At 52.0% G+C, this 20,635-nt stretch overlaps 1 pseudogene; it reads right to left on the bottom strand.

Annotated features, from left to right (window-relative positions):
* Positions 1-14,411: 14,411 nt before the first annotated feature.
* On the bottom strand, positions 14,412-20,298 carry LOC138582132 (micronuclear linker histone polyprotein-like; annotated as a pseudogene).
* Positions 20,299-20,635: the final 337 nt, after the last annotated feature.

Genomic DNA, 20,635 nt, shown 5'->3' with positions numbered 1-20,635 from the left:
TCGTGAATATCTCTTTCCTTTGCAATCGTTCGGATGTCAATAAGTTCAAAACAAATGTCAACAGTTTAGTCTACCAGCCCTTTGCAGCATGGTTTGCTTATTCGTTCTAGGCAAGATCACTTATCCTCTCTCACACTGCTCAGAGCACTTCTGAACAGTTATCTATTGCCTTTGTACCATGTGTGCCCAGCTTGTCCGCTCTGGTTCAGGACACATGTACTTTTTATGATCGCACTGAGGAGCCGCGAGTCTTGAATTGTCCGACTTGCACAACTCTCACGCTTCTCTCCTCTACACCTCTAGTTCCTTCTCCGTCCATGGTGGAACCAGAGGTTAGCATAAACACCAAAGAACTGTGGATCACTCTTTCGAGGCCGCAAATCATATTGCCTCACTCCTGGTATTGTGTGATCCATAAACAGTGCCGGTGCACTTTCAGATCCAGGCTCAGAGTCAGCCTCTGGCGCAACGGCAAGTGCTGGTGGGCGCCAAAGGGGTACACGTTTAGTGTCTGCCGTAATTTGCAATGCAGATTTTGTGTCGGCCAACAGCGATGTATGTTCTGCTGGACAACGTTGGGGCACTCTTTGCCCTTCCACCTTCTTGGCAATCTTTTCAGGCTTTGTTTACAGTTTCACTTCTCGCTCGGACAGTTTTAGGGGCAGTGGACTGGCAGCAGTTTCTTTCATTTCTGGGACCGCTGTCCCTTTCCGGTCGTCCAGATTAGGCAAGTCTTTCAGTGAAGATGGGATCTTTTTGGCATGGGTGACATGGATCCACGCCTTCCTCCCATCCACCCGTATCGCCGTTTGCATTGCCAGTAGAACTTGATACGGGCCGCGCCACCTGGGTGCTAACGATGTTTTCCTCTCAAAGTTCTTAAGCAGCACCCAGTCTCCTGGCTCCAGCACGTGCCCCAGACCAGTATATCTTACGGGTAGAGCCTCCTGCACCTGCTGATGAATCAAACGCAATTTCTGCATTAAAAGGCCACAATAAGTTCTAAGCACAAGATGCTCCACTTCACTCAGTCGCTTTGGCTGAGGTGCGCACCAAACATTTGCCAGCCTCCCCATCACAATCTCATAAGGGGAGAACCCAGTTTTAGCCTGTACAGACTTGCGCATGCACAATAGCGCTATTGCTAGGCGTTTTGGAAACGTGAGTGCAGACGGCAATCATACAATCAAAGGGCCATGTTGAATTCTGGCCCCATGTGATGTCAAGAAACCCCTCTCAGCCCAGAGTCGACCAAAGTTATGAACCACCCCAAAGGCATACTGACTATCAGTATATATGTTCACGTTCAAATTTTCAGAGATCTCACAGGCTCTGGTTAATGCTATTATTTCTGTGGCTTGTGCCGAGTTTTAGGGGATTCTTTTGCTTTCTACAACGCTCGCTAGGGTAGTGATAGCGTAAGCGGTAGTTGACGTACCATCAGGTAGTTTAAAACAAGAGCTGTCACAAAATAACTCTCCATCTGGCTCCTTTTGTGGGGTGTCACTTAAATAAACCTCCCCTTCGTTTCTTCCTCAGTGACCATTAAGCAATCATGGGGTGGTGATTCGTTGTCACCAATTTCTTTTATGGTTAGTGGCATTAATTCTGCAGGATTCAAAGCGCTACACCTCATAATTTGGATATGGGGCGCGAACAAGATAATCTCATATCTTGTCCATCTAGCAGAGGTGAGGTTTTGCGTCTGTGTCCTATTTAATAGAACGTCTATGGCATGTGGCACCATCAGAATTAAAGTGTGCCCCAATACCATCCCTTCCGTTTGTTTCACTGACGCAGCCGCCGCCGCAACAGATCGCAAACATTGTGGTAGTGCGTGCGCTACAGGGTCCAGCGCAGAAGAAAAATAGCCGCATGGCCTATTTCTTCCACCTTGTTCCTGTGTCAAAACAGCCAATGCACATCCTTCGTTTTCGCATACAATCTAAAAACCTTTTCATAATTCGGTGTGCCCAAAACTGGAGCAGAACATAATGCAGTTTTTAATTGATCAAACGCTCTCTGACATTCTTCATTCCACTGCAAAGGTATCACTGCATCCTTCTTAGTTAACAGCACCATTGGCTTCACAATCAACGCAAAATTGCCGATCCACTGCCGGCAATAAGAAGACATGCCTATTATGGCTCTGACTCCTTTCTGTGTCTTTGGAATAGGCAAACAAGAAATACTTTCTATGCGCTCTGGCGTTAGCCTTCTCCCTTCTTTCAAAAGTAGGTAGCCCAAATAAGCCACCTCCTTTCGATTATATTGAAACTTCTTCATGCTAGCTTTATGGCCATGTGCCGCTAGGTGTGACAATATTAATACGGTGCTCTTTTTACAAACCTCCTCTGTATCAGCAGCGATCAATAAATCGTCTATGTACTGTAAAAGTATGCAACCCATTGGTAATTCTAGCATGTCTAGCTGCTCTTTTAGTGCTCTACTGTAAATACTCAGACTTTCTGTGTATCCTTGTGGAAAGCGCGTGAATGTAAATAATCGTCCTCCTAATGTGAACGCGAACAAATATCTACTGTCCTTGACCACCGAAATGCTAAAGAAAGCATTCTTTAGATCAATTACACTAAAGTACTCTGCTGAGGCAGGTATCATTGTCAATATTGTAGTGACGTCTGGGACCAAAGGAAATTGTGGATCTACCACTTTGTTCAATGCGCGCATATCAATTATGAAACGATATGGTACTTCATTGCCCCCCTTCTTATAAACTGGGAGAATCGGGCTGTTACATGTACTGCCTGTAATTTCTTCACTTACTCCTAATTTCACCAAATCTGAAACAATGCTTTTCAATCCTCTCTCTCCGTCAGTCGAAATTTTATACTGGGGAATTTCCGGCAGTATAACCACTTTTTTCAAAATAATCTTTACTGGCTCTATCTTCAAACATCCCACATCGTTGTCATGCATCGCCCATATACTAGTTGGCACTTCACTTAACTCTCCTGGCAGAGTTTCAGACAAGAATTCTGACACAGGGGCATCTTGTGGCCAAATCGTCAGAAACACCCAGTCTGACGTGCAGTGTTTAATCGCACCTAGCTTTTTCAACAAGTTTAACCCCAACAGGTTCTCCCCACAATTTTCTGTTAGGAGAAATGGACAATGTTCAGTGAATGGGCCTATTGTAACTGGGACTGGTTGGGACACTGGGTTAATGATTGGTGTACCTGCGAACCCTACGGAAATATTCTTTTGCCCTGACAGTGTCATATCCGGAACCAAGTGATGGTCTATTGAACACTTCTGCGCTCCTGTATCTATAAGGAAGTGGTGCTCCTCATTCCCGACTCTCATTTCTACGTAGGGTCCTCTCTGATTCACGGGAATAGACACTGGTTCCGACCCCTGCCCTGGGCTGTCCTATTGAGGAAATAACACATCATCCGAGGTATAGTCACTGCTATTACTGTAATACGTATTTGGCTGCATATCGAAAATGTTCCCATTCTTCCCTCTATTTCCCCCACTCTGGTTCCCATACTGTTGGTTTTGCTGGTCCTGATTCTGGTTAGGGGCACTTTGGTATTGCGCTTGGTTCTGGTTACCGTCATTATTATTGTGCTGCTGCATACTATTCCTATTTGGTCCATTCTCTCCTTGGTGCCCTCTGTGATGTCTTCTCTGGCCGGACCATTTCTATTCTGCAGATGTGGACATTGCGCTCGCCAGTGTCCTTCCTCCTTACAGTACGCACACTGATTTGGTCCCAATGGCCTCCCATGCATATTCGAATTACTCCTTCCTTGTGCGTTCCCTCTCCCTCTATTATGTCCTGCTACTTGCTGCAGTAGCACCCTCGTTTTCAATATGCATGCTTTCAAATCCTCCTCTACCTGTTTTAACAGCAACAGTTCCTCAACCATCGTCTCCTGCCTTGGCGACTGTAGATGTTGCCTTTGTATACATGGCCCTACCGCTTCCTTTCTATCTCTCCTGATATACCTACTCCTATACCCAGGTGCAGTAAACATTTCAGCATATTCATTATCCAGTTCATTTTTAAGCTCAAAAAAGTCCATATACATGCTCCCTTACTTCTTCATCTCTTTCTCTACAACGTGCTAATGCATTCAAATCTAACAATCGCTGTGGTGGTAATTTCCCAATTAACTGTTTCCATCTCCCCACCAAATATTCACCCATGCATTCCAACACTACCTGTCTTTCGTTGCTTCTTCGGAAATCATACATCGAATCCAATGATGCCGTCCCATCATTCCCGTCTATATACATTACTGCCTGCTGCTGCAATTCCACCCTCCTTTCTTTGCTGATCGCACTGCGAGTAACCCTTTTGCATCCATTTTGTTCAGTCCCGCCTCTCGCCCCCATTGTTTCAACTTCAACCCCGGGAGGGACGGACGGTACCAAGTCTGTATCTAGGCCGGGAGGTGCGGATGGGACAACAAGAACGGGAAGTGTCTGCTGCGGGCCTGGCTGGCTAATAGGAGGTGCTACATGCATGGTCTGTGGCTGGGGAAGGGCTTGAGCTACGGGAGGGAGGGTTTGAGCTACAGGAGGGACCTGAGCAATAGTTACTGACGTGTTCGTGCTCGCTTCCGGTTTTGGGCCTCGTTTTGTATTTGTTAACATGTTTTCTATTAAATCATCTGCTACGTGCAATTCTCGCTGTGGGTATATTTTGTCTATGTTCAACTGGTCACGTCTTCCCGACCTCCTTAAATTCTCTGTCCACTCCTCCTCTTTTTCTTCCGCTACCTCAACCTTTGATTTATGCCTGCGCGCATGCTTCGCTCTACTTCTATAACGGATCATTGCTTCCCTCCTCCAGTCCTTAACGATGTCAAATGCTGCGGGATGCGCTTTCTTTCTTATCAACACTCTTTCCAGGTTATCTATTCTCGCTACCTCGAAACTACCATGAATCGGCCACTGATGGTCCACTTGCTTTCTGGTTTGCCTATGCCAAGTCTCACAAAATACTATCGCTCCCACACCATATTTCGCATACATCTCATATGCCGGCGTTCCCCCAGGTGGTGCAATTTGGCCATCTTCCAAGGATTGTCTACCATAGCGGAAAAGCCCTGCTAGGGTGGACAATAACCCAGGCATGTTTCAACCTTTCCCTTGGCTAATCAACCTTACTCTGGGCGTTTGATTTTGCAAAGTCAACTCTCAACCAATATCAGGGTTATTTCGAATTGGGGTATGACTCACCTGATAAATCAATTTGTCCTCCAGGACACAATTCGTCCGTATACAGACGCAACCAATGACGTTGTCTCTGCGTTCCTTGGCTATGCCTCATTTCGGGACCCTCGCCTCCTTGTCCTCTGGCCAGGTCCGTCGATCAGGGATCAGATGTGTGCATATCTGCAAAGGAATCTCTCATCGCTTCTACAGGGCACCCCAAACACCTCTTGATCCCGGCTCGATCGTCCCGTCCTTGCCGTCCTCCGCCTTTACTCTATTACAACGTACACGATGGAACAAGTGGGGGAGGGTCCCTATTCGGGCGCCATCTTGAAAGGGGCACCTAGGGGTCCCTCGCGTTATGGAAACAAGGCAAATTAACACACACGATACATACGCCAGACACAAGGTTGTATTCCCAAAAGCTAGGGTTTATTGCAAAGCAAATAGTCTCAGTTGGCCAACCCGGTCTCACGCCCCATGACGTGTATCTCTAGACCTCGTCTAGACGCAAGAGAGCGAAAAACGTACATCATTTACATATATACACAATGCACATCATACAATCAGTTGTGACATATTCAACACCGCCCTTTATGGGGTTTCTTTGAACTCGGTTTGATGATGGACAATTTCGACGAATATGACACCTTCAAATATCTATTTTAGCAACAATATGCAACATTGCAAGTGTAGAGACATCTTTCCTTTGTTGAACAGAACACAGTGCTTCGGTTCTTGCAAGCAAGCTACATACGGGGAAAGAGTCACATTCCAGATCGTGCTATCTTTGAGTTGCTATTCGTGTCCTGGGAGCCGACACGCTCTACTGGGCTCAGGAGAGGGGGGCCGTAAGAAGAGCATAATTCAAGCCTTCAGCTGCTTTATTCTAACATTTTCTACCATATAACGAGACTGACTGGCATCTGTGAAATGATTAAATGCCCTGCTACTCTCCTTCAAGGCTACATTCGGGAGGGGACTGGGCACTCCTCTCCGAAGCTGTCTATGTTGTATTTTCCATGAGTATCTCGTTAGCCTCGCGGCCTTGCTCTTTCACGTTTGAATCAACAATGTAACAATCGAGCAGAACAAGCAGGAATACGTTTTCGTCGAAGCAGTTTTGAACAGAAAGCAATAAGCAATCGTTAGAGAGCAAAATGGCGATCCTTGTTACAGCAAAATGGCCGCAAATTGGTCAAGCTCGCAAATCTGTATTTCTATCGTTCTGTACATGAGACAGTTGGCCTTCGGCCACCAAAATACGTTTGCTTCTTGCTCTGAGTGTTGTTGCTTTGTTCTGCTCAGTGTGCTCCTGCTCGGAGTGTTGCTGCTTTGTTCTGCTCAGTGTGCTGCTGCTCGGAGTGTTGCTGCTATAGTCTGCTCTGTGTGCTGCTGCTTCTGTCTGCTGCACGGTGCGTTTCTGCTTTGTTCTGCTCAGTGCACTCCTACGCAGAGTGTTGCTGCTTTGGTGTGCTCCTCTGCTCTGTGTGATGCTGCCTCTGCCTGCTGGTCGGAGTGTTGCTGCTTTGGTCTGCTCCTCTGCTCCATGTGCTGCTGCTTCCGCCTGCTGATCGGAGTGTTGCTACTTTGTTCTGCTCAGTGTGCTCCTGCTCGGAGAGTTACTACTGTGTTCTGCTCAGTGTGCTCCTGCTTGGAGTGTTGCTGCTTTGGTCTGCTCCACAGCTCAGCTCTCTGTGCTGCTACCTCTCCTGCTGCTCGGAATGCTGCTGCTTTGTTCTGCTCAGTGTGCTCCTGTTCGGAGTGTTGCTGCTTTGTTCTGCTCAGTGTGCTGCTGCTTGGAGTGTTGCTGCTTTGGTCTGCTCTGTGTGCTGCTGCTTCTGTCTGCTGCTCGGAGTGTTGCTGCATTGTTCTGCTCAGTGTGCTCCTGCTCAGAGTGCTGCTGCTCTGTTCTGCTCAGTTTGCTCCTGCTTGGAGCGTTGCTGCTTTGGTCTGTTCTGTGTGCTGCTGCTTCTGCCTTCTGCTCGGAGTGTTGCTTTTTTGGTCTGCTCAGTGTGCTCCTGCGCGGACTGTTGCTGTTTTGGTGTGCTCCTCTGCTCTGTGTGCTGGTGCCTCTGCCTGGGACTCGGCTTCCTTAGCGTGCTTTTGCTTCTGCCTGCTGCTCAGAGTGTTGCTGCTTTGTTCTGCTCAGTGTGCACCAGCTCGGAGTGTTGCTGCTTTGGTCTGCTCAGTGTGATGATGCTCGGAGTGTTGCTGCTTTTTTCTGCACAGTGTGCTGTTGCTCTGAGTGTTGCTGCTTTGTTCTGCTCAGTGTGCTCCAGCTCGGAGTGTTGCTGATTTGTTCTGCTCAGTGTGCTGCTGCTCTGAGTGTTACTGCTTTGTTCTGCTCAGTGTGCTCCTGCTCTGAGTGTTATTGCTTTGTTCTGCTCAGTGTGCTGCTGCGACTCGGCTTCCTTAGCATGCTGTTGCTTCTGCCTGCTGTTCGGAGTGTTGCTGCTTTGTTCTGCTCAGTGTGCTCCTGCTCGGAGTGTTGCTGCTTTGGTCTGCTCCTCTGCTGCTGCTTCTGTCTGCTGCTCGGAGTGCTGCTGCTTTGGTCTGCTCTGTGTTCTGCTGCTTCTGCCTGCTGCTTGGAGTGTTGCTGCTTTGGTCTGCTCCTCTGCTCTGTGTGCTGCTGCTTCTGCCTGCTGCTTGGCATGTTGCTGCTTTGGTCTGCTCCTCTGCTCTGTTTGATGCTGCTCAGCCTGTTGCTGTTTTGGTCTGCTCCTCTGCTCTGTGTGGTGCTACCTCTGCCTGGCGCTCGGCTCCCTCGGCGTGCTGCTGCCTGCTGCTCGGGCTGTTGCTGCTTTGGTCTGCTCCTCTGCCCTGTGTGCTGCTGCTTCTGCCTGCTGCTCGGAGTGTTGCTGCTTTGTTCTGCTCAGTGTGCTCCCGCTCGGAGTGTTGCTGCTCTGGTCTGCTCCTCTGCTCTGTGTGCTTCTGCTTCTGCCTGCTGCTCAGCCTGTTGCTGCTTTGGTCTGTTCCTCTGTGTACTGCTGCTAATCCTGATGCTCGGAGTGTTGCTGCTTTGTTCTGCTCAGTGTGCTCCTGCTTGGAGTGTTGCTGCTCTGGTCTGCTCCTCTGCTCTGTGTGCTGCTTCTTCTGCCTGCTGCTGCTTTGGTCTGCTCCTCTGCTCGGTTTGATGCGGCTCAGCCTGCTGCTGCTTTGGTCTGCTTCTCTGCTCTGTGTGGTGTTACCTCTGCCTGGCGCTTGTCTCCCTCTGCGTGCTCTGTGTGCTGCTGCTTCTGTCTGCTGCTCGGCTGTTGCTGCTTTGTTCTTCTCATTGTGCTCCTGCTCAGAGTGTTGCTGCTTTGGTCTGCTCTGTGTGCTGCTGCTTCTGCCTGCTGCTCGGAGTGTTGCTGCTTTGGTCTGCTCAGTGTGCTCCTGCACGGACTGTTGCTGCTTTGGTGTCCTCCTCTGCTCTGTGTGCTGGTGCCTCTGCCTGCTGCTCGGAGTGTTGCTGCTTTGGTCTGCTCAGTGTGCTCCAGCTCGGAGTGTTGCTGCTTTGTTCTGCTCAGTGTGCTCCTGCTCGGAGTGTTGCTGCTTTGTTCTGCTCAGTGTGCTGCTGCTCGGAGTGTTGCAGCTTTGGTCTGCTCTGTGTGCTGCTGCTTCTGTCTGCTGCTCGGAGTGTTGCTGCTTTGTTCTGCTCAGTGTGCCCCTGCTCGGAGTGTTGCTGCTTTGGTCTGCTCCTCTACTCTGTGTGCTGCTGCTTCTGCCTGCTGCTCGGAGTGTTGCTGCTTTGGTCTGCTTCTCTGCTCCGTGTGCTGCTGCCTGCTGATCGGAGTGTTGCTACTTTGTTCTGCTCAGTGTGCTCCTGCTCGGAGAGTTACTACTTTGTTCTGCTCAGTGTGCCCCTGCTCGGAGTGTTGCTGCTTTGTTCTGCTCAGTGTGCTCCTGCTCGGAGTGCTGTTGCTCTGTTCTGCTCAGTGTGCTCCTGCTCAGAGTGCTGCTGCTCTGTTCTGACAGTTTGCTCCTGCTCAGAGTGTTGCTGCTTTGGTCTGCTCCACAGCTCTGCCCTGTGTGCTGCTACCTCTCCTGCTGCTCGGAATGCTGCTGCTTTGTTCTGCTCAGTGTGCTCCTGCTCAGAGAGTTGCTAGTTTGTTCTGCTCAGTGTGCTCCTGCTCGGAGTGTTGCTGCTTTGGTCTGCTCTGTGTGCTGCTGCTTCTGTCTGCTGCTCGGAGTGTTGCTGCTTTGGTCTGCTCAGTGTGCTCCTGCGCAGACTGTTGCTGCTTTGGTGTGCTCCTCTGCTCTTTGTGCTGGTGCCTCTGCCTGGGACTCGGCTTCCTTAGCGTGTTTTTGCTTCTGCCTGCTGCTCAGTGTTGCTGCTTTGTTTTGCTCAGTGTGCTCCAACTCGGAGTGTTGCTGCTTTGGTCTGCTAGTGTGATGATGCTCGGAGTGTTGCTGCTTTGTTCTGCTCAGTGTGCTGTTGCTCGGAGTGTTGCTGCTTTGTTCTGCTCAGTGTGCTCCAGTTCGGAGTGTTGCTGCTTTGGTCTGCTCAGTGTGATGATGCTCGGAGTGTTGCTCCTTTGTTCTGCTCAGTGTGCTCCTGCTCGGAGAGTTGCTGCTTTGTTCTGCTGAGTGTGCTGCTGCTCGGAGTGTTGCTGCTTTGGTCTGCTCTGTATGCTGCTGCTTGGAGTGTTGCTGCTTTGGTCTGCTCCTCTGCTCTGTGTGCTGCTGCGTCTGCCTGCTGCTCAGAGTGTTGCTGCTTTGGTCTGCTCAGTGCGCTCCTACGCAGAGTGTTGCTGCTTTGGTCTGCTCCTCTGCTCTGTGTGATGCTGCCTCTGCCTGCTGGTCGGAGTGTTGCTGCTTTGGTCTGCTCCTCTGCTCCATGTGCTGCTGCTTCCGCCTGCTGATCGGAGCGTTGCTACTTTGTTCTGCTCAGTGTGCTCCTGCTCGGAGAGTTACTACTGTGTTCTGCTCAGTGTGCTCCTGCTTGGAGTGTTGCTGCTTTGGTCTGCTCCACAGCTCAGCTCTCTGTGCTGCTACCTCTCCTGCTGCTCGGAATGCTGCTGCTTTGTTCTGCTCAGTGTGCTCCTGTTCGGAGTGTTGCTGCTTTGTTCTGCTCAGTGTGCTGCTGCTTGGAGTGTTGCTGCTTTGGTCTGCTCTGTGTGCTGCTGCTTCTGTCTGCTGCTCGGAGTGTTGCTGCTTTGTTCTGCTCAGTGTGCTCCTGCTCAGAGTGCTGCTGCTCTGTTCTGCTCAGTTTGCTCCTGCTTGGAGCGTTGCTGCTTTGGTCTGCTCTGTGTGCTGCTGCTTCTGCCTTCTGCTCGGAGTGTTGCTTTTTTGGTCTGCTCAGTGTGCTCCTGCGCGGACTGTTGCTGTTTTGGTGTGCTCCTCTGCTCTGTGTGCTGGTGCCTCTGCATGGGACTCGGCTTCCTTAGCGTGCTTTTGCTTCTGCCTGCTGCTCAGAGTGTTGCTGCTTTGTTCTGCTCAGTGTGCACCAGCTCGGAGTGTTGCGGCTTTGGTCTGCTCAGTATGATGATGCTCGGAGTGTTGCTGCTTTGTTCTCCACAGTGTGCTGTTGCTCTGAGTGTTGCTGCTTTGTTCTGCTCAGTGTGCTCCAGCTCGGAGTGTTGCTGATTTGTTCTGCTCAGTGTGCTGCTGCTCTGAGTGTTACTGCTTTGTTCTGCTCAGTGTGCTCCTGCTCTGAGTGTTACTGCTTTGTTCTGCTCAGTGTGCTGCTGCGACTCGGCTTCCTTAGCATGCTGTTGCTTCTGCCTGCTGCTCGGAGTGTTGCTGCGTTGTTCTGCTCACTGTGCTCCTGCTCGGAGTGTTGCTGCTTTGTTCTGCTCAGTGTGCTCCAGCTCGAAGTGTTGCTGCTTTGTTCTGCTCAGTGTGCTCCTGCTCGGAGTGTTGCTGCTTTGGTCTGCTCCTCTGCTGCTGCTTCTGTCTGCTGCTCGGAGTGTTGCTGCTTTGGTCTGCTCTGTGTTCTGCTGATTCTGCCTGCTGCTTGGAGTGTTGCTGCTTTGGTCTGCTCCTCTGCTCTGTGTGCTGCTGCTTCTGCCTGCTGCTTGGCATGTTGCTGCTTTGGTCTGCTCCTCTGCTCTGTTTGATGCTGCTCAGCCTGTTGCTGTTTTGGTCTGCTCCTCTGCTCTGTGTGGTGCTACCTCTGCCTGGCGCTCGGCTCCCTCGGCGTGCTGCTGCCTGCTGCTCGGGCTGTTGCTGCTTTGGTCTGCTCCTCTGCCCTGTGTGCTGCTGCTTCTGCCTGTTGCTCGGAGTGTTGCTGCTTTGTTCTGCTCAGTGTGCTCCCGCTCGGAGTGTTGCTGCTCTGGTCTGCTCCTCTGCTCTGTGTGCTTCTGCTTCTGCCTGCTGCTCAGCCTGTTGCTGCTTTGGTCTGTTCCTCTGTGTACTGCTAATCCTGATGCTCGGAGTGTTGCTGCTTTGTTCTGCTCAGTGTGCTCCTGCTTGGAGTGTTGCTGCTCTGGTCTGCTCCTCTGCTCTGTGTGCTGCTTCTTCTGCCTGCTGCTGCTTTGGTCTGCTCCTCTGCTCGGTTTGATGCGGCTCAGCCTGTTGCTGCTTTGGTCTGCTTCTCTGCTCTGTGTGGTGTTACCTCTGCCTGGCGCTTGTCTCCCTCTGCATGCTCTGTGTGCTGCTGCTTCTGTCTGCTGCTCGGCTGTTGCTGCTTTGTTCTTCTCATTGTGCTCCTGCTCAGAGTGTTGCTGCTTTGGTCTGCTCTGTGTGCTGCTGCTTCTGCCTGCTGCTCGGAGTGTTGCTGCTTTGGTCTGCTCAGTGTGCTCCTGCACGGACTGTTGCTGCTTTGGTGTCCTCCTCTGCTCTGTGTGCTGGTGCCTCTGCCTGCTGCTCGGAATGTTGCTGCTTTGGTCTGCTCAGTGTTCTCCAGCTCGGAGTGTTGCTGCTTTGTTCTGCTCAGTGTGCTCCTGCTCGGAGTGTTGCTGCTTTGTTCTGCTCAGTGTGCTGCTGCTCGGAGTGTTGCGGCTTTGGTCTGCTCTGTGTGCTGCTGCTTCTGTCTGCTGCTCGGAGTGTTGCTGCTTTGTTCTGGTCAGTGTGCCCCTGCTCGGAGTGTTGCTGCTTTGGTCTGCTCCTCTACTCTGTGTGCTGCTGCTTCTGCCTGCTGCTCGGAGTGTTGCTGCTTTGGTCTGCTTCTCTGCTCCGTGTGCTGCTGCCTGCTGATCGGAGTGTTGCTACTTTGTTCTGCTCAGTGTGCTCCTGCTCGGAGAGTTACTACTTTGTTCTGCTCAGTGTGCTCCTGCTCGGAGTGTTGTTGCTTTGTTCTGCTCAGTGTGCTCCTGCTCGGAGTGCTGTTGCTCTGTTCTGCTCTGTGTGCTCCTGCTCAGAGTGCTGCTGCTCTGTTCTGCTCAGTTTGCTCCTGCTCAGAGTGTTGCTGCTTTGGTCTGCTCCACAGCTCTGCCCTGTGTGCTGCTACCTCTCCTGCTGCTCAGAGTGCTGCTGCTCTGTTCTGCTCAGTGTACTCCTGCTCAGCGTGTTGCTGCTTTGTTCTGCTCAGTGTGCTCCTGCTCAGAGAGTTGCTAGTTTGTTCTGCTCAGTGTGCTCCTGCTCGGAGTGTTGCTGCTTTGGTCTGCTCTGGGTGCTGCTGCTTCTGCCTGCTGCTCGGAGTGTTGCTGCTTTGGTCTGCTCAGTGTGCTCCTGCGCAGACTGTTGCTGCTTTGGTGTGCTCCTCTGCTCTTTGTGCTGGTGCCTCTGCCTGGGACTCGGCTTCCTTAGCGTGTTTTTGCTTCTGCCTGCTGCTCAGTGTTGCTGCTTTGTTTTGCTCAGTGTGCTCCAACTCGGAGTGTTGCTGCTTTGGTCTGCTAGTGTGATGATGCTCGGAGTGTTGCTGCTTTGTTCTGCTCAGTATGCTGTTGCTCGGAGTGTTGCTGCTTTGTTCTGCTCAGTGTGCTCCAGTTCGGAGTGTTGCTGCTTTGTTCTGCTCAGTGTGCTGCTGCTCGGAGTGTTGCTGCTTTGGTCTGCTCTGTGTGCCGGTGCTCGGAGTGTTGCTGCTTTGGTCTGCTCCTCTGCTCTGTGTGCTGCTGCTTCTGCCTGCTGCTCAGAGTGTTGCTGCTTTGGTCTGCTCAGTGTGCTCCTACGCGGAGTGTTGCTGCTTTGGTGTGCTCCTCTGCTCTGTGTGCTGGTGCCTCTGCCTGGGACTTGGCTTCCTCGGCCTGCTGTTGCTTCCGCCTCCTGCTCAGAGTGTTGCTACTTTGTTCTGCTCAGTGTGCTGCTGCTCGGAGTGTTGCTGCTTTGGTCTGCTCTGTGTTCTGCTGCTTCTGCCTGCTGCTCGGAGTGTTGCTGCTTTGTTCTGCTCAGTGTGCTCCTGCTCGGAGTGTTGCTGCTTTGGTCTGCTCCTCTGCTCTGTTTGATGCTGCTCAGCCTGTTGCTGGTTTGGTCTGCTCCTCTGCTCTGTGTGGTGCTACCTCTGCCTGGCGCTCGGCTCCCTCGGTGTGCTGCTGCCTGCTGCTCAGCCTGTTGCTGCTTCGGACTGCTCCTCTGTGTGCTGCTGCTTCTTCCTGCTGCTCGGCCTGTTGCTGCTTTGGTCTGCTCCTCTGCTCTGTGTGCTGCTGCTTCTGTCTGCTGCTCGGAGTGTTGCTGCTTTGTTCTGCTCAGTGTGCTCCTGCTCGGAGTGTTGCTGCTCTGGTCTGCTCCTCTGCTCTGTGTGCTGCTGCTTCTGCCTGCTGCTCGGCCTGTTGCTGCTTTGGTCTGCTCCTCTGCTCTGTGTGCTGCTGCTTCTGTCTGCTGCTCGGAGTGTTGCTGCTTTGTTCTGCTCAGTGTGCTCCTGCTTGGAGTGTTGCTGCTCTGGTCTGCTCCTCTGCTCTGTGTGCTGCTTCTTCTGCCTGCTGCTGCTTTGGTCTGCTCCTCTGCTTGGTTTGATGCTGCTCAGCCTGTTGCTGCTTTGGTCTGCTCCTCTGCGTGGTGCTACCTCTGCCTGGCGCTCGGCTCCCTCAACGTGCTGCTGCTTCTGCCTGCTGCTCGGCCTGTTGTTGCTTTGGTCTTCTCCTCTGCTCTGTTTGATGCTGCTCAGCCTGTTGCTGCTTTGGTCTTCTCCCCTGCTCTGTGTGGTGCTACCTATGCCTGGTTCTTGGCTCCCTTGGCGTGCTGCTGCTTCTGCCTGCTGCTCGGCCTGTTGCTGCTTTGGTCTGCTCCTCTGCTCTGTGTGTTGCTGATTCGGCCTGCTGCTCAGCCTGCTGCTGCTTTGGTCTGCTCCTCTGCTCTGTGTGCTGCTGCTTCTGTCTGCTGCTCTGAGTGTTGCTGCTTTGTTCTGCTCACTGTGCTCCTGCTTGGAGTGTTGCTGCTCTGGTCTGCTCCTCAGTGTGCTGCTGCTTTGTTCTGCTCATTGTGCTGCTGCTCGGAGTCCTGCTGCTTTGGTCTGCTCCTTTGTGTGTTGCTGCTTTGCTCTGCTCAGTGTGCTGCTGCTCGGAGTGCTGCTGTTTTGGTCTGCTCCTCTGTGTGTTGCTGCTTTGTTCTGCTGAGTGTGCTCCTGCTCGGAGTGCTGCTGCTTTGGTGTGCTCCTCTGCTCCGTGTGCTGCTGCCTCTGCCTGGCGCTCGGCTCCCTCGGCGTGCTGCTGCTTCTGCCTGCTGCTCGCCTGTTGCTGCTTTGGTCTGCTCCACATGCTGCTGCCTCTGCCTGGCGCTAGGCTCCCTTGCCGTGCTGCTGCTTCTGCCTGCTGCTCGCCTGTTGCTGCTTTGGTCTGCTCTGTGTGCTGCTGCTTCTTGCTGCTGGGAGTGCTGCTGTTTTGGTCTGCTCCTCTGCTCTGTGTGCCACTCCCTCTGCCTGGGACTCGGCGTGCTGCTGCTTCTGCCTGCTGCTCAATCTGTTGCTGCTTTGGTCTGCTCTGTGTGCTGCTGCTTCTGCCTGCTGCTCAGAGTGCTGCTGCTTGGAGTGCTGCTGCTTTGGTCTGCTCCTCTGTGTGTTGCTGCCTTGTTCTGCTGAGTGTGCTCCTGCTCGGAGTGCTGCTGCTTTGGTCTGCTCCTCTGCTCTGTGTGCCACTACCTCTGCCTGGGGCTCGGCGTGTGTTAGGGAGAATTCTCTGTTTAGGCTGAATTTCCTGACCTAGTGAGTCCCCCAGCAGCTTTGCTGGATCGCTGGAGTTTGTTTTTTTCCATCCTGCCAAGAGTGAGACTCTTTTTCTCCCACTCTTGGACATGAATGTGTGTAATTCCTTTGAATGTCAATGTGTTCTATGGGCTAAGGGGTCTTTTACTCCATAGGGTCTCATATGTTTTTCTATGAGTGTTACAACGCACCCTCCGTGCCGTAACACTGGGGCGTCCTAGAGGATCCCCACCATAGACTCCATACCCTGGGACTGACTACTGTCTCCCAGGGCATGTAAAGTCACCATTGGCTTTACTGGACCTAAATTTACTAACAGAGCTAGTACAAAACCATCCTATTGTGGACGTACTAGTAGGGGTAATTCGATTACTCCTGGGTCTGTTACTCGAGGGGGCACTGTCCCGTCCCCCCTCGTCGAGTTTTGGCTGGTGGCAGTGGAAACTACTTGTTATATTCGGCCCCGAATATAACTCTATGGGATTCTTCCCATTGTTGGAGGTTAATACTTTTTCTCGTTAATTTCTAACATACCACCGGTTTATTTATCTTAAATAAATCTATCGGTTGGTATTTTCTGCCAGAACTCGGTTTTTAAAATGGCGTCTGTGTTCGTCTCTCATAAACCAAAGGTTGAGCCCTTTGTTCCACGTTTGGCGGGCTTCTGCACAGAGGCCCTCCAAAGTGGTGCCATTCTATCTGGGTACCACAGAGGGTGTGGGAGGGGGTTTAGGCACCCTGGACTGAGTTGCCTTGCCAACTCAAGTCACACTCTGGTGTGATTGGCCCAAGTGGTGAGCCACCCCGCTCACCACTTAGCGTGTGTTGATTGACAGCTAGGCTGAATGAATGAGGGTTTGCTGCATAAAAGCAGGGCTTTTGGGACTGGATCTTCAGAAGTCGCCACAGGACCTAAGAATCCGACGAGGGTAAAGCTGACCTGCAACGACGACACCTCCGGTGGAGCCCTGCTGAACCGACTCACCACTTCCCAACGACAGAGGAGAGCTCCCGGCAGGAGAGTCTTCTTCCCCTGACTGGTGGGAACAACCAGTCCCCTTTGCTTTTTCTTCGCTTCCAGGGCGTAGTGGTCGAATTGCCCTTGCTGAGCACCCCGGCAACCGGATAGCCACTAACCCGTACCGTGACCAAAAGGTGGTGCATTGTGACGGAGCACTCCGCGGCTGGTTTCTTCCCTGGTGGTGCAACGATCTTCAACTTTCCTTCGACGACGCGAGCATCTCTTCTCTTGGCAAAGCCCCGACTTGCATCCACCACCAGGAACAACTGCCCCCGCCGGAGCTGTCTCTCCACAAACAAGGTACAGTGTCCGCCTGGCTTCCCTTGTGTCGGTTAGCGTGAGGTGTCTTAATCCTCGCCTATCCATTGGGTCGCCTCCAAGCTTTCTTAACTTTCTGTTCTGAACTGGTCCAATCTTTCTATAACAATTTGCGACAAAGACTCGAAGTGCATTTCCACTGTGATACTTTTTGTGACATATCGCCTTGCCTCTCTCCGAGTGGGCCTGGCCTCTGAACTTTGCCATCTACAGTAGACCCTGCCTTACTTGCCTTGCATTTGTTCGGAAAAGTGTTGGTACCGAGTTGATTTCATACCCTGCCTTTCTCTCCCGTCCTAACGAGTACTAGAGTGCCATCTAGGTTAAAGCATTCACCTCTGTCTGCAAATAAGTGGTGCCGTTGAACCTAGACTTGTCGAACTATTGTTAGGGGGATTGATTTATTTATAGTAATTGTGATTGAAGTTGTTTGCCGTATTAGTGCCAGTGTGTTTTTCATAGATGTGTTTTTATAAATAAATAACTATATATCTTTACACCGAAGCTCTGTTCCGTGTTTGCTTGTTTTACTGTGTAAATTGCCCTATTTTGTATACTCCACATACTGCCTAACTCTTCTTGAGGGAAGTCTGACTGCTCAGCCACAGCTACCAAGTGAATCTGTGTGGTACAGACTGCTACCAAGTGGGTTTACTGCCAAACATCTGTAGTCCTAAACCTTTTGCAGTGGTCCCAGAGGGAACTGCACAGGTTTCCGCCTAACAGCGTGCTGCTGCTTCTGCCTGCTGCTTGGCCTGTTGCTGCTTGGATCTGCTCTGTGTGCTGCTGCTTATGCCTGCTGCTCGGAGTGTTGCTGCTTGGAGTGCTGCTGCTTTGGTCTGCTCCTCTGTGTGTTGCTGCCTTGTTCTGCTGAATGTGCTCTTGCTCGGAGTGTTGCTGATTTGTGCTGCTGCTCGGAGTGTTGCTGCTCTGGTCTGCGCCTCTGCTCTGTGTGCCGCTACATCTGCCTGGCACTCGGCGTGCTGCTGCTTCTGCCTGCTGCTGCTTTGGTCTGCTCTGTGTGCTGCTGTTTCTGCCTGCTGCTCGGAGTGCTGCTGCTCGGAGTGCTGCTGCTCGGAGTGCTGCTGCTTTGGTCTGCTCCTCTGTGTGTTGCTGCTTTGTTCTGCTCAGTGTGCTGCTGCTCGGAGTGCTGCTGCTTTTTAAATAAAAAAGATTTCAATTATTTATTTGTTTTGGTTTTAAATGAAAAACCTTTACAAAGATCTTACAAAAACAAGAATTTATAAGCCCAGGAAGTAACCAAAGATGACCAGAAGTAGCCATGGGTGACTTGACAAGAACCTAGCTCAGCCCTCATTATGGTCTTACGACTTTTTCAGATCTATAGGGCTCAATAGTATAGAGAGTTTTTCCAGAACTTTTACTATTGTAGTCGTGAGCATAATTTCTTGGCCTGCAATCAGTCTATCCCAAAACTGATCACACATTAAGCTTTCTTCTTTTGCCACGAATCTTCCGAGCAACTGCGATCCTATTTCCCAGGTACCCTCATACTCCATTAACAGGTGTTTGAGGGATTGATGGCTTGGGGGATTGCAGTGTCTACAGAATACAATAGCTTTGTCACCCTGGTTTCTTATGGCCAATATTTCCCCTGAATGAGCGATGTTGACTCTTAGTCTTAAGAAGTTACTTCTTATAGCTCTATCTGGCGCGTAAGAGAACCCCGTTTTCTGTCTGCTTTCAGGAAGAGATTTGGCGGCTTCAGTTTTCTTACTCCGTCAATGGTGGTGATCCAGTCTTTTATTTCCAGGAGCTTTTTTACTTTCAATGGATTGCAGATAAGAGTTTCTGACACTGTCTCAAGCCCAATCAAATTTTTTTCCACTTTCCTCTTCAGACCATTGAGTTGCTTGGATTTAGTTTTTTTGAGATGTTTGTTTACTTCGAAGTAAAGAGTGGACTGATCAGCTGTAATTATTTCACGGTACTGCTTTGGTCTGCTCCTCTGTGTGTTGCTGCCTTGTTCTGCTGAGTGTGCTCTTGCTCGGAGTGTTGCTGATCTGGTCTGCTCCTCTGCTCTGTGTGCTGCTACCTCTGCCTGGCACTCGGCGTGCGGCTGCTTCTGCCTGCTGCTTGGCCTGCTGCTGCTTTGGTCTGCTCAGTGTGCTACTGCTCGGAGTGCTGCTGCGTTGGTCTGCTCCTCTGTGTGTTTCTGCTTTGTTCCGCTCAGTGTGCTGCTGCTCGGAATGCTGCTGCTTTGGTCTGCTCCTTTGTGTGTTGCTGCCTTGTTCTGCTGAGTGTGCTCTTGCTCGGAGTTTTGCTGCTTTGTGCTGCTCGGAGTGCTGCTGCTCGGAGTGTTGCTGCTCTGGTCTGCTGCTCTGCTCTGTGTGCCGCTACCTCTGCCTGGCGCTCAGCGTGCTGCTGCTTCTCGGCCTGTTGCTGCTTTGGTCTCCTCGGTGTGCTGCTGCTTCTGCCTGCTGCTCAGAGTGCTGCTGCTTTGGTCTGCTCCTCTGTGTGTTGCTGCTTTGTTCTGCTCAGTGTGCTGCTGCTTGTGTCTGCTCCTTTGTGTGTTGCTGCCTTGTTCTGCTGAGTGTGCTCTTGCACGGAGTGCTATTGCTCGGAGTTTTGGTGGTCCTCTGCTCTGTGTGCTGCTGCTTCTGCCTGGCACTCGGCTCCCTCGGCCTGCTGCTGCTTCTGTCTGTCTCTTCTGCCAGTTGCTGCTTTGGTCTGCTCTGCCTGCTGCTGGGAGTGTTGCTGCTTTGGTCTGCTCCTCTGCTCTGTGTGCTTCTGCCTGCTGCTCGGAGTGCTGCTGCTCGGAGTGCTGCTGCTTCGGTCTGCTCCTCTGTGTGTTGCTGCTTTGTTCTGCTCAGCGTGCTGCTGTACGGAGTGCTGCTGTGTTGGTCTGAAGCTGTGTGTTGCTGCTTTGTTCTGCTCAGTGTGCTGCTGCTCAGAGTGCTGCAGCTTTGGGCTGCTCCTCTGTGTGTTGCTGCTTTGCTCTGCTCAGTGTGTTGCTGCTCAGAGTGCTGCTGCTTTGGTCTGCTCCTTTGTGTGTTGCTACCTTGTTCTACTGAGTGTGCTCTTGCTCAGAGTTTTGCTGCTTTGTGCTGCTCGGAGTGCTGCTGCTCGGAGTGCTGCTGCTCGGAGTGTTGCTGCTCGGAGTGTTGCTGCTCTGGTCTGCTCCTCTGCGCTGTGTGCCGCTACGTCTGCCTGGCGCTTGGCATGCTGCTGCTTCTGCCTGCTGCTCGGAGTGCTGCTGCTTTGGTCTGCTCCTCTGTGTGTTGCTGCTTTGTTCTGCTCAGTGTGCTGCTGCTCGGAGTGCTGCTGCTTTGGTCTGCTCCTTTGTGTGTTGCTGCCTTGTTCTGCTGAGTGTGCTCTTGCTTGGAGTTTTGCTGCTTTGTGCTGCTCGGAGTGCTGCTGCTCGGAGTGTTGCTGCTCTGCTCTGTGTGCCGCTACCTCTATCTGGCGCTCAGCGTGCTGCTGCTTCTTCCTGCTGCTCGGTCTGTTGCTGCTTTGGTCTGCTCGGTGTGCTGCTGCTTCTGCCTGCTGCTCGGAGTGCTGCTGCTTTGGTCCGCTCATCTGTGTGTTGCTGCTTTGTTGTGCTCATTGTGCTGCTGCTCTGAGTGCTGCTGCTTTGGTCTGCACTGTGTGCTGCTGCTTCTGCCTGCTGCTGGGAGTGTTGCTGCTTTGGTCTGCTCCTCTGCTCTGTGTGCTTCTGCCTGCTGCTCGGAGTGCTGCTGCTTTGGTCTGCTCCTTTGTGTGTTGCTCCCTTGTTCTGCTGAGTGTGCTCTTGCTCAGAGTGCTGCTGCATCTGCCTGGCGCTCGGCTCCCTCGGCGTGCTGCTGCTTCTGTCTGTCTGTTCGGCCTGTTGCTGCTTTGGTCTGCTCTGTGTGCTGCTGCTTTTGCCTACTGCTGGGAGTGCTGCTGCTTTGGGCTGCTGCCTCTGCCTGGTGCTCGGCTCCCTCAGCGTGCTGCTGCTTCTGCCTGCTGCTTTGTCTGTTGCTGCTTTGGTCTGCTCTGCATGCTGCTGCCTCTGCCTGGTGCTCGGCTTCCTCGGCGTGCTGCTGCTTCTGCCTGCTGCTCGGCCTGTTGCTGCTTTTGTCTGCTCCTCTGCTCTTCATGCCGCTACCTCTGGCTGGGGTTCGGCT

This window comes from Ambystoma mexicanum, chromosome 1p, assembly GCF_040938575.1.
Source record: "Ambystoma mexicanum isolate Mex_15411 chromosome 1p, UKY_AmexF1_1, whole genome shotgun sequence".
Taxonomy (NCBI): Eukaryota; Metazoa; Chordata; class Amphibia; order Caudata; family Ambystomatidae; genus Ambystoma; species Ambystoma mexicanum.
The sequence above is the reverse complement of the archived record's forward strand: the minus strand, read 5'-3'. Positions and strand labels throughout refer to the sequence as shown.